Here is a 12,031-nt window from a genome sequence, read left to right as displayed (position 1 = left end):
CACCCAGCTGTACATCTCCACCCCGGACCACCCCAACGATGCCTTTGAAGTGATGTCCCGCCTGGAGGCCGTGCAGGTCTGGATGGGGAGGAACAGGCTCCGACTCAAACCCTCCAAGACTGAGTGGCTGTGGCTGCGTGCCATCGCTGACTATTGGGGGCGAGACATTGGCCCCCACGGAGAGGGCGCGCAACTTGGGTGTCCTCCTGGATGCACTTTAGAAGAGCATATGACGGCCGTGGCCAGGGGAGCTTTCTATCAGGTTCGCCTGATACGCCAGTTGCGCCCCTTTCTGGATTGGGACTCCCTATGCATGGTCACTCATGCCCTTGTTACTTCCCGCCTGGACTACTGCAATGCTCTCTACCTGGGGCTCCCCTTGAGGAGCACTCGGAGGCTCCAACTGGTGCAGAATGCGGCCGCGCAGGTGCTTATGGGGGCGACATGGCGCTCCCACGTGACACCTCTCCTGCGCAAGCTGCATTGGCTTCCAGTGGTCTTCCGGGTGCGCTTCAAGGTATTGGTTCTCATCTTCAAAGCGCTCCATGGCTTAGGGCCCGGTTATCTACGAGACCACCTTCTGCCACCGATAACCTCCCACCGGTCAATACGCTCCCACAGAGAGGGCCTCCTCAGGGTGCCGTCTGTCAGGCAATGTCGGCTGGCGACCCCCTGGGGAAGAGCCTTCTCTGTGGGGGCACCCGCCCTCTGGAATGAGCTACCCCCAGGGATACGACTGATCCCGGACCTCCGTACTTTCCGCCGGGCCCTGAAGACTTTTTTATTTCAGCAAGCCAGGCTGGGTTAAAATCTTTTAATTGGGGAATTTTATGGGTAAGGGGTTTTAAATTGGGGAAGCCATCGATTTAATTTCGTTTTAAAGTATTTTAATATTTGTATTGTGTGTTTTTAATCTTGGCTGTTCACCGCCCCGAGTCCTTCGGGAGAGGGGGCGGTATAAAAATTTAATAAATAAATAAATAAATAAAATAAATACTCTTTGTCTGTCTCTCCAATACAGGAAGCAACCAGGTGCTCTTGCAGCCCTCTTGCAGGTGAGTGGCCCCATTGGCCGCTGTATGGGGGGAGAGGGAGTAAGGGAGGGGAGAGCTTTGAAGTCCAAGGACCAACTGATAGTGAAGATAATTTGGGAAACCCCTCTTCTCTCTCCTGTTTATGTCAAACACTGCGGGATAAGGAATTTGGGGCTCTGAGGAAGGGTCTGTCTGCCCCAACCTCTTATCCTGAATGGCCAAAATGTGGCCCCTCTCAGGATCTGACTGTCTTGGATCAGGAGGCTCAGAGTCCTGCAAAGAGGAGATCTGAGTGTTCTTATTGTGGGGGGGGGGGGGAGACAAGGGGGAGACAAGGGCCGTCTTGAGGGTCATGGATGGAGAGGGGGCTTCTCTCCCCTCCTTGAGTCCATCTAGGATTCTCTCCCTCCAGATGTTGAAGGAACATCTGGACTCTCTGGAGGCCATGAATCCATTTGCACTTGTCTCTGAGGGCAAAATTGCTTAGCGCATTGTAAGCCGCCCTGAGTCTCCGGAGAAGGGCGGCATATAAATCAAATTAAAAAAAAAAAAAAATGGAGTAGAATTGAATTTGTGCATTTGAGGGGCAGGTGGGGCAGGTTCTCACCTATTTTAGCAGCCAGTCCCAGCCCTGCCCCTCCCCTCTTGTAAATCCCACCCAGCTGATCCCTCTCTTGAGGTTGCTGCTTCTGCTCCTTCACTGGGCAGATCGGTGCTGATCCCTCAGCCTGGACTGTGTGATTCCTCCTCTTGGCTCCCTCCCAGACTGACCCTGCCTGATTTTTCCCTCCTTTTTGCAGTGCGAGTGGACACTCCCACCATGAGGAGAGAGAAGAGAAGATGGAATTGACCACATTGAGAAGGGACTGAAGGGCTCCTTCTGAATTAGGCCGGATTCTCAGGAGGAGCCCTTCAGTCCCTTCCAGCATGCTGGAACCAGGATATATTTGGGGTCTTACTCCTCAGGTGCTTAATTTTATGCAATTTTATGCCCAAGAGTGCAGAGACCCTTGATAAATGGGGAAGAAGTCCCCATATTACAATGGATGCTTTCTAAGCAAAGAAGTGAAAATAGTGAAAGTGAAAAGTGAAATTGAAAAGAATGGGGTCTTTCACCCAAACTCCTTTTGGGCTTCCCAGATGCCTTCAAGAGCTGGCCATCTTTGAGAGGCTATAAATTAGACTATTTAAAGCAGGCACTTCCAACCTGGGATCCGTGGACCACCTGCAGCCTTGGACAGCTACAGGCCCACAAAACTTTTAATGTTATAGTAAAAATATAAAGGAAGTTATTTATATACGTTAACTATATTATATATTTTATTTGCGGTCCAAGACAATTTCTCCTCACTCAGTACAGGCCAGGCAAATCCAAAAGTTGGACACGGTTGCTTTAAAGCATTTTGTGAGGATTCAATCAGTATTTGAGCATTTTCTACCGATTCAAAAGTTTTAGAAATGTATTTATTTCTTAAGACACCTAAACAACTTTAGGCAGCTCATAAAAATAGTCAAACTATGAAGAACATAAAAGCTGTACGACAAAAACTAAAAACTTGGGACCTCCACCTTCCTTTCTGGAGCCCCCACATCCTTCTGCAGAATGGTACAAGGTGCTACGCATGGTGGCCACCGCATCAAACATGGTTGCTTTCCCAAGTCCCTCCTCGGCCAGCAACAATATTCTTTAGCCAAGAGCTGGCATTGACCATTTTTCCTGAAGTCGGGACATGGCTACAAAGCCAGATTTTGATGCCCTTCTGAAAGGCTAAGAGGAGGGGGAATCTGCTCGTGGGTCTTCCAAAATGTAGGGGCAGCCATGAGAAAGGGAGACTTCCAAGGCTTTAGGAGATGGCCTTATTTCAAGAAGGGAAGGTGTCCACCCTATCCGGTCTAGTGGCAGATACCCTCGGTGAGAGACGATACCGCAAACAGCCTGATCTGATGCCATGCCATGTATTTCATTCAATGTAATGAGGAACTGGAGAAGCAATCACAGGGAAAATTTTTTGAACAGAGACAAAATGGCTGAAAATTACACAGCAACTACTTTTATACTCTCACAAACACATTCCACGCTTCTTTATCCCTTCAAGAGTTGCTGCCAGGGAGACATTTTTCACTGAGGTAGTTTTTCTCAGACAACATGGAGTCCTCCAGATAGGTTAGACTTCAACTCCCATCATGCCCTGCTGCCAGGCTGCTCTCTGGAGACAATTGACCTAAGCTGGTTGCAAATAAAGCAAATTCTCTGAAAGAATTTGGTAATCCAGGAGCGAGATTCTCCCTTTCAGGGAAATGGGGCGAGGGGAAATCATCTTGTCTTTTTTCAGATTAAACAAGAATTTGCAATGGCCTTTTGATGGTTTTAGCGCTGTAGGGGAAGGAGTGGCAGAGCCTGCAGGTGGCGTTAAAAGAGGGATCAGCCTAGAATCCCTACATAGCCACAAGCAAGCTAAATCCAATCCTTCAATTCTGTTAACTTTTCTTTAACTCCTATGAGGTGCTAACTGTTAGCTGAGAAGATTCCTGTGCATAGGCATGGGTAACAATAAATCAGTTTAATTCGACCTTCGTGTGTGGACTTGCTCTTTCATCCCTGACAGGAGCCTTGCCAATAAACACATTGTCCGGCTGCCCTTAGACTTCCCTTCGAAGATGACTACCCAGAAACATCTGGGTTTCAAAGTTTCCTTGGTTATCTTGACTGTCACAAGGGAGGCTCAGATTGAGGGGAGGAGACCGAAAATGAGCAGCCAGCTCCAGAATTATTGTCAGGGAATTGCGCAAGTGGTGTCCAAATGGAGTCAGATGCAACCTTGTAGTTTTAAATAAATGAATATATTTACAGTAAATAAGATAGGCAAACAGGAGCATTGCCAGGTAAATCAATACAACAGGTATATCATGAGGTAAATCACAGAGAACCCACACAGCCCACAGGAAAAAAAATGGCGGGAAACAAGGAAATTCCCCTTTGACAGCAACCAATCACAGCTCAGATTCCCTCATGCAGTGGCCAGCTCTCTAACCAGTTAGCTATAACTCTCTGTTCTTACTAATTGCCCAACCCTGCACTACTGCTGCTATTAAACTTTAAATATCTTAACAATTATTGACAGATAATGAACTAAAGGCCCTGGATAGGAAGACAAGATGGGTGGGTGGGTGGGTGGGTGGATGGATGGATAGAGTGATGTGGCAACCAGGGAGGTGACTGGAGACTGGATCCAGGGAACTATCAATGCTTCTTTGAGGGATGGGGTCTTCCCTGCTGTACTTAAGGAGGCGGTGGTTCGTCCCCTTCTCAAGAAGCCTGCTCTGGATCCGGCCTCCCTGAACAACTTTTGTCCTGTCTCCAATCTTTGCTTTATAGCGAAGATTGTTGAGTCTGTGGTGGCATACCAACTTCCACAATTCCTGGAGGAAACGGATTACCTGGACCCGTACTAATCAGGCTTCAGGCACGGACACAGCACGGAAATGGCATTGGTCGCCCTGGTGAATGATCTCTGGCGTGCCCGGGATTGGGGTGATTCCTCCATCCTGATGCTACTTGACCTCTCAGCGGCTTTCGATACCATCGACCATGGTATCCTACTGTGAAGGCTCCGGGGGCTGGGAGTGGGAGGCACTGTTTTACAGTGGTTCTTCTCCTATCTCTCGGGCCATACGCAGTTTGTTTGGGCAGGGGAGGGCAGAGATCCTCCCTGAGGCCCCTCACTTGTGGGGTGCCGCAGGGGTCGGTTCTTTCCCCCCTGCTCTTTAACAACTATTTGAAGCCACTGGGTGAGATTATTCATCGTTTCAGGGTGAGGTATCAGTATGCTGATGATACCCAGCTCTACATCTCCACCCCGGACCAACCCAGTGTTGCCCTTTCCGTGATGTCCCAGTGCCTGGAGGCAGTACGGGTCTGGGTGGGTAGGAACAAGCTCAGACTCAACCCCTCCAAGACTGAGTGGCTGTGGATGCCGGCGTCACCTGATCTAGTACCCCCACCACTTCAGATGGGAGGGGAGTTGCTGACTCCCTCTGAAAGGCTTCATAATCTAGGCGTCCTCCTTGATCCTCGGCTGTCCCTGGTGGATCATCTGATGGCCGTGACAAGGGGGGCTTTTGCACAGGTTCGTCTAGTGCGCCAGTTGTGTCCTTTCCTAGACAGGGATGCCCTTCGCACAGTCACTCATGCTCTCATTATTTCTCGGCTGGATTACTGCAATGCCCTCTACATGGGGCTGCCCTTGGGGTGCACCCGGAGGCTTCAACTGGCCCAGAATGCGGTCCAGAATCACATTACCCCACCACCACCAAGCCACGCCCACAGAACTGGTAGTAACAAATTTTACATTTCACCCCTGCCCTGATCTTAACCACAGCAGAGATTTATTATTTTAGTCCCAGGATTCCCCAGAACTGCCAAAGGAGAGAACAGCCATCTGTTTATTTTGGGAAAACTGAAGAGTTTGCAGCTTCCTAAAGCTTCATGGCTTCACCAGAGAAGAAAAGGAAACAGGGAATTTACATCCTCTGTTGGATACTTCTGACCTTCTCCCCTAGGAAGACGGCTCTGCACTTTGAAGATGCAATAAAAGCTTTTCATCCAGAGTGAAGATCACTTGGGGTTTTTCACCTACAACATAAGTTCATCGGGCTGGAAGGGACCTCAGAGGTCTTCTAGTCCAACCCTCAGCTCAAAGCTAGAGAGCTTACTCCATCCTAGTCAAAACGGTTGTCTTGTCCATTTTTGAAAACCTCCAGTGACCCACAACTCCAGGAGGCAAGCTATTCCATCGATTAATTATTCTCAATATCAGAAAATTTCCCCTAAAATTGGATCTCTCTTTAACAAGCTTCCAGCAGAGGTGGTATTCAGCAGGTTCTGGCCAGTTCTGGAGAGCCGGTAGCGGAAATTTTGAGTAGTTCGGAGAACTGGTAAATACCACCTCTGACTGGCCCCACCCCCATCTTTTCTCTGCCTCCTGAGTCCCAGCTGATCAGGAGGAAATGGGGATTCTGCAGTAACCTTCCCCTGGAGTGGGGTGGGAATGGATATTTTACAGTACCCTTCCCCTGCCATTTATTTATTATTTATTTATTAGTCATATTTCTATGCCGCCCACTCTCCAAGGTCTCTGGGCGGCTATGCCATGCCCAAGCCACGCCCACCAATCTATGCCATGCCCACCAATCTATGCCACACCCACCAAGCCACACTCATAGAACCAGTATTAAAAAAATGGGAATCCCACAACCGGCTTTCAGCTTTTGTTTCTTGTCCTGCCCTCTGGGGTTTAAAGAATAAATCAATCCTCTCTTCTCTATGACAGCTCCCCATGTACTGGGAGCCTGTTCTCATGTCCCCCCTCAACCTTCCCTTGGATAGGCTGGACATATTTAGGTCCCTCAGACATTCTCCAGACAACTTTATCATCTTCCTTGATCTTCTCTGCACCCTTTCTAAGGTCTCTGCATCTTTTTTTTTGTATCCTGGTGACCAGAATTGTTACCCAGTATCCCAAATGTGGCCTCACTAGTGCAGGATAAAGCGGTGCTATCACTTCTCCTGATCTTGATATTATCCCTCCGTTGATGCGGTGCAGGGCTGCACTGGCTTTTTTGGCAGCTCCCCCTGATCCGTGGCTGCAAGGGGCTCTGAGGGGGTCCCCCCTTCCTCTTGCCTGCGCCCCTCCCCCAAGACCCAGAGAGCCCTCCCCCTTTCCCCAATCCTGCAGTTCTGACCCTCCCCAAAAGAGGCGGAGTCCCTGGAAGGGGATTTCCTGATGGCCCTTTCACTTTCCTTTCCCCTCCTCTCTCGCCTGGACGTCTGCCTAGCAATAATGACGACATGGGAAAAGCTTTTTTTTTTTTGATTGGTTGAGCTCAGCCAATCGCCAGCTTGCTCTGAGTTGTTCCGTTGTTGATGACCCGGAGGGGGGTCTTTCTCTGCTTGCGAATGCTGGAAAGCGGAGCACAGTTTAGGATCACAGCCAGGATGGCTCTGCGCTCTGTGGCTCAGTCGCTTCTCCTGTTGGTGGCGGTCGCTTTACAGGAGAGGTGCTTCGGTGAGTCCCTTTGGGGACTTCGGGGGCTCCTGGCTCTTTTTCTCCTGGCGGGAATCCATCCAGGGAATCTCTCTCTTTCTCCTCCCTCCCAAAGTTTATTTCCAGAAAGAGAATCCTGATTCGGTCCTCTTTCCAGTCTGCTCCCACTCTCAGAAGAGGACCCCAAAGCATGGGTGGGACTCTGCTGCCACCCCGTCCCCCTCCCCGGAGAGCCCCTCTGGGAACAGGACAAGGGTGGCCCCTCCAGATGTCAGTCAAATCTGCCTGGGCACCCCTAAATGCAATTCTTTCCCTCCCCCAAAGTGGAGGTTGCTGGAAAGCAGCGTTTGCACGTGATCAGGTCAATTCACGAACTTCGCCCAACTCCCTCCGCCTGGGTCGCCTCTCCTGCCTTTGATGGGGCTTTTTTGGCTCATTGTGGCTTCTGCTGCTGGGACCCGGCTTGTTTCTGGAATCGGTTCCGTGTATTGGAAGATGCGGGGACTGCTGGAATCTAGCGATCGGGTTAAGACTGCCATTCGAACGTAGCAGGCTAAGAATCCGGAGAGAAAGGCTCCTTGAATAATAAGCTTTCTAATGATCCCCCCTTCTTGACTGTCACTTTCTCCTCGATCCTCATACCCCCCCTCCCAACCCCCGTCCTAAACCCCGATATCCCCGAGGCTTTTTTCTAGAACAGGCAGGAATTTTTCCACCTAAAATCCTCCTTTTTCCATTTCAGGAGCATGGGACAGTTTGCAGAATTAAACATATTTAAAATTTACTATTAGTAAATTAGTAATCAGATAGGAGCCTTGGGTGTTCCTAGTTGTTTGCTCTGAGAAACTATTAATGGAGCAGCTTTTCTAAAGGCATTTTAAAAAATGTCAGAATATTAATCATTGAATAGGTGGGTTGGAGGCAGAAGAAGAGAAGCAGCTCTGAATAGTGAGCTTGATTGGACAGAGACAGGCCCAAACTCTCCAACCATTCCTGACTTGAGGAGGGTTCATGATTGTGAGGACGCCCAACCTGCATTACAGTTACACGTTTCTCCTCCCAGGCAGACTTCAGACTTCCTCATTGCTCAGCCCCACAAGGGAAAGAAACGAGTTCTGGATCATGGAGAGTCCGATCCCCCCTCCTTCTCTTAGAGAAAAGCTCTGATCCCTTTGGATTCTGAAATCTCCCCAGAGCTAGAATTGGATCCCTCTCCCCAAAAGCTCTGAGAAGCCCCTGGGATTGTGGGAGGAGCAGGAAGAAGGAGGCCCAGGCCTTTGCCTTGGGACTGGGAAAGAAAAGGAGAGGAGAGGAGAGAGGAGAGGAGAGGAGAGGAGAGGAGAGGAGAGGAGAGGAGGGAAGGGAAGGGAAGGGAAGGGAAGGGAAGGGAAGGGAAGAGAAGAGAAGAGAAGAGAAGAGAAGAGAAGAGAAGAGAAGAGAAGAGAAGAGAAGAGAAGAGAAGAGAAGAGAAGAGAAGAAGAGAAGAATATTCTTGACTGAAACCCCCTAACTCTGCCCCTCTGGCTCCCTTCCAGGCACCTCCTCCCACTCTCTGAAGTATTTTTCCGCCACCATCTTGGAGCCTTTGTCATTGTTGGGTACGTGGATGGTCAGGTCTTTGTTCACTATGACAGCCACAGCCCGAAGATGCAGCCTCAAGTCTCCTGGATGGAGAAGTTTGGGAAGGAGGACCCCCAGTACTGGGATAGAGAGACCCAGCTATGACGTAAACCCCTGTGTATTGTAGCTGGTGGCCAACCCTTTAATTGTAGAATTGCCCAAGAGTTCTGGAAACACAGTGATCTGGGTTGTCACAGATCTTTTCTCAAAGCAGGTTCACTTCATCCCATGCCAAAAGATCCCTACGACCAAAACTTTAGCTAAGCTGTTTTTGGTCCACATATACCGCTTGCACCTCCACAATGTATTATTTCAACAGAGGGGTCAGTTCACATCCAAGTTCTGGAAAGCCTTTTTGGACCTATTCGGAACCAAACAGGGACTTACATTAGTTCTAGTTATCATCTGTGAACAAATGGGGCCACGGAACGAACGAACTCAGTTCAGGAAAAGTACCTGCGTTTTATTAACTATCAGCAGGACAACTGAACCGAGTTATTGCCTTTTGCAGCCTATAATAATGCAGTTCACACTAGCACAGGGTTTACCCCATTCAGAGTGGCCACAGGGCAAGAATTTAATGCTATGCCTGTGTTACCCTCACATGAACCAGATATACCCTCCTTGAAACAGTGGATCAGTCATTTGCAAACCATTTGGCCGGTGGTCCGCAAAGCCTTGGATGAAGCCATGGCTGCCTATAAAGCACAAGCAGATAACAAACGAATAGAACCTAAACCTTACAAAGTGGGGAACAAAGTTTCCACCAAGTTTCTAAAATCTTTGCAGCAGTTTAAAAAGCTGAGCCCTAAATACATTGGGCTTTTCCCTATTGTTCGTATTATTAACCCTGTCATCGCGTAATTGCAACTCCCAAAGTCATTACGGGAAGTCCACCCCATTTTGCCTTGTAGCTTGCCGAAACCTGAAGTCACCTCTGACCTTTGCTGGCTACTACCCCTGTTCCACTCCCTATTATGGTAGAGGGAGAACAAGATTTTGAAGTTCAAGAAATTCTAGACTCTAGGAAATTCCATGGAGTCACTCAGTACCTGGTAGCTCGGAAACACCTCCCCTTCTCACACAATGAATGGGTTCACAAAAAACATGGGCATGCCCCTAAATTAACATGTATATTTCATCAATTGTACCCTGATAAACCTCACTGATTTTATGCTTCCTTTGTCTCCCCTTCCCTTTTTTTGTTTTCTTTCAGGTGGACTTCCCATTTTTCTAGGAGGGGCGACATGTCAGGTCTCATATATTTCTATAGGGACTCTGGCATTCTGGTGGGAGGGGGGAGGATCGGCGAGATCTCTATATGAAGTTTCTGTTTCCATTTCCTGCATTGCTGTGCTGTGGCTTTCTGTTTCCTGCATTGCTGTGCTGTGGGAGGAGTTGTGTGTGCACTGCTTTAAATTACTGTTTTTTAAGTGGGAAAATTCCTGCCTAGATCTCTTGCTATCACAAGCCTTTCAATAAAAGCTTCTTTTGGAACAACTTCTGTTTCAAGAGTCCTGCTTTCTTGGGAAGATTGGAGAGGCAAGACCTTACAGTGTTTCTTAGTTGCGGTTGATCAGAATCAAATAGAAAACAGATCAAGGGATCTTTAAAAGATGACAATATCATCTGGATGTTCTGGATGTCAGTGTACCAGCACTGACTTTTGGGGGCGAGTCGCTGGCCCCCACAGAGAGGGCTCGCAACTTGGGCGTCCTCCTGGATTCACGGCTGTCCTTAGAAGAACATATGATGGCTGTGGCCAGGGGGGCCTTCTATCAGGTTCGCCTGATTCGCCAGTTGCGGCCCTTTCTGGATCAGGATGCCTTACGCACAGTCACTCATCCCCTCGTCACGTCCCGCCTGGACTACTGTAATGCTCTCTACATGGGGCTCCCCTTGAGGAGCACCCGGAGGCTCCAACTGGTCCAGAATGCGGCCGCGCGGGTGGTTATGGGGGCGACTCGGCGCTCCCATGTAACACCTCTCCTGTGTGAGCTGCACTGGCTCCCGGTGGTCTTCCGGGTGTGCTTCAAGGTACTGGTTACCACCTTTAGAGCGCTCCATGGCTTAGGACCCGGGTACTTACAAGACCGTCTTCTGCCACCGGTAGCCTCCCACCAACCAGTACGCTCCCACAGACAGGGCCTCCTCAGGGTGCCGTCGGCCAGACAATGCCAGCTGGCGGCCCCCAGGGGAAGAGCATTCTCCATGGGGGCACCTACCCTCTGGAACAAGTTGCCCCCAGAGATACGGCGGATCCCTGACCTTCACGCTTTCCGAACTGCCCTAAAGACGTTTTCGTTTCATCAAGCCGGGCTGGCCTGACCTACTCTTTATAAAAGGAATTGTTTTAAAAAATTAGGGGTTTTAATATAGGGTTTTTAACTATGGGCCAATTGATTTAATTGGATTTTGTTTTAAATTTTGTATTTGTGTATTTTATTTGCTGGCTGTTCACCGCTCCGAGGGAAAAAATATAGAAAGAAAGGAAGATTAATTTTCTTTGGTTTAATAATTGATGTATTAATGACTAATTGCAATGATTAAGTAAATGAATTAAGAATTCAATTAATGATTAATTAAGGTTTAAGAAAAAATATCTGAATTTTGAGAATAAAAGTAGGAGGGAGAGTAAAATGATTAAGAAAATGAACTAAGAACTTCTTACAGATGTATTATGAGAATTCTAGGCTCTGAATGATCTATTAGTGTTTGTTCATGTTTTTTAAAACTCTTAGGCCTAAAGGATTATATGTTATTTTGAGTCTAAAGGGAGGTTGATGAATAATTTGTAGAAGGGGAGTTAAGGGGTCTAGGGAGTTACAGTCTTGCATTAACTTAGCATATTTTAGCGTATGTTTGATAAAACTTATACCCTGTTTTTCTTCTGGGAAGTCGGGGGAGGGGGGGTGGGAAGGGGGGGTGGAAGGGTGGGTTTATAAATGTTTAAATATACAAGTGAAAATGTTATTTGTTTGATTATAAAAAATAATAAAAGCTTTTTTTCAAAATAAATAAATAAATAAAAACCCCATTTCCTCTCCGTCCCTCTCAGAGGCAAATCAGGTGGTGTGTTTGTAGTTTGCAGATCTTCCTGTTTTTCTTAATAGGAGCAGCCTGGAGTGGTTGTGGTTAAACAAGTGTGAAAACCTCTCCTGGGGCTCCTACAGAGGGGGAAATTTGATGATCTCTGGTGGATTCTTTTGAGCTTTGACTGATGTTTCTTTTTGCAGAGAAACATCAAAATAGACGCAGAGCAGCATCAAGTGAGTGATTTGTCCTCTTTACAGGTGAGCTCCAATTCAGAGCAAGAATCAGAGGCAGCCTCAG

Source organism: Pituophis catenifer, unplaced genomic scaffold (genome assembly GCF_029215685.1).
Source record: "Pituophis catenifer annectens isolate HBS135680 unplaced genomic scaffold, rPitCat1.0.hap2 SCAF_2, whole genome shotgun sequence".
NCBI classification, from domain to species: Eukaryota; Metazoa; Chordata; class Lepidosauria; order Squamata; family Colubridae; genus Pituophis; species Pituophis catenifer.
Note: the sequence above shows the minus strand (reverse complement) of the source record.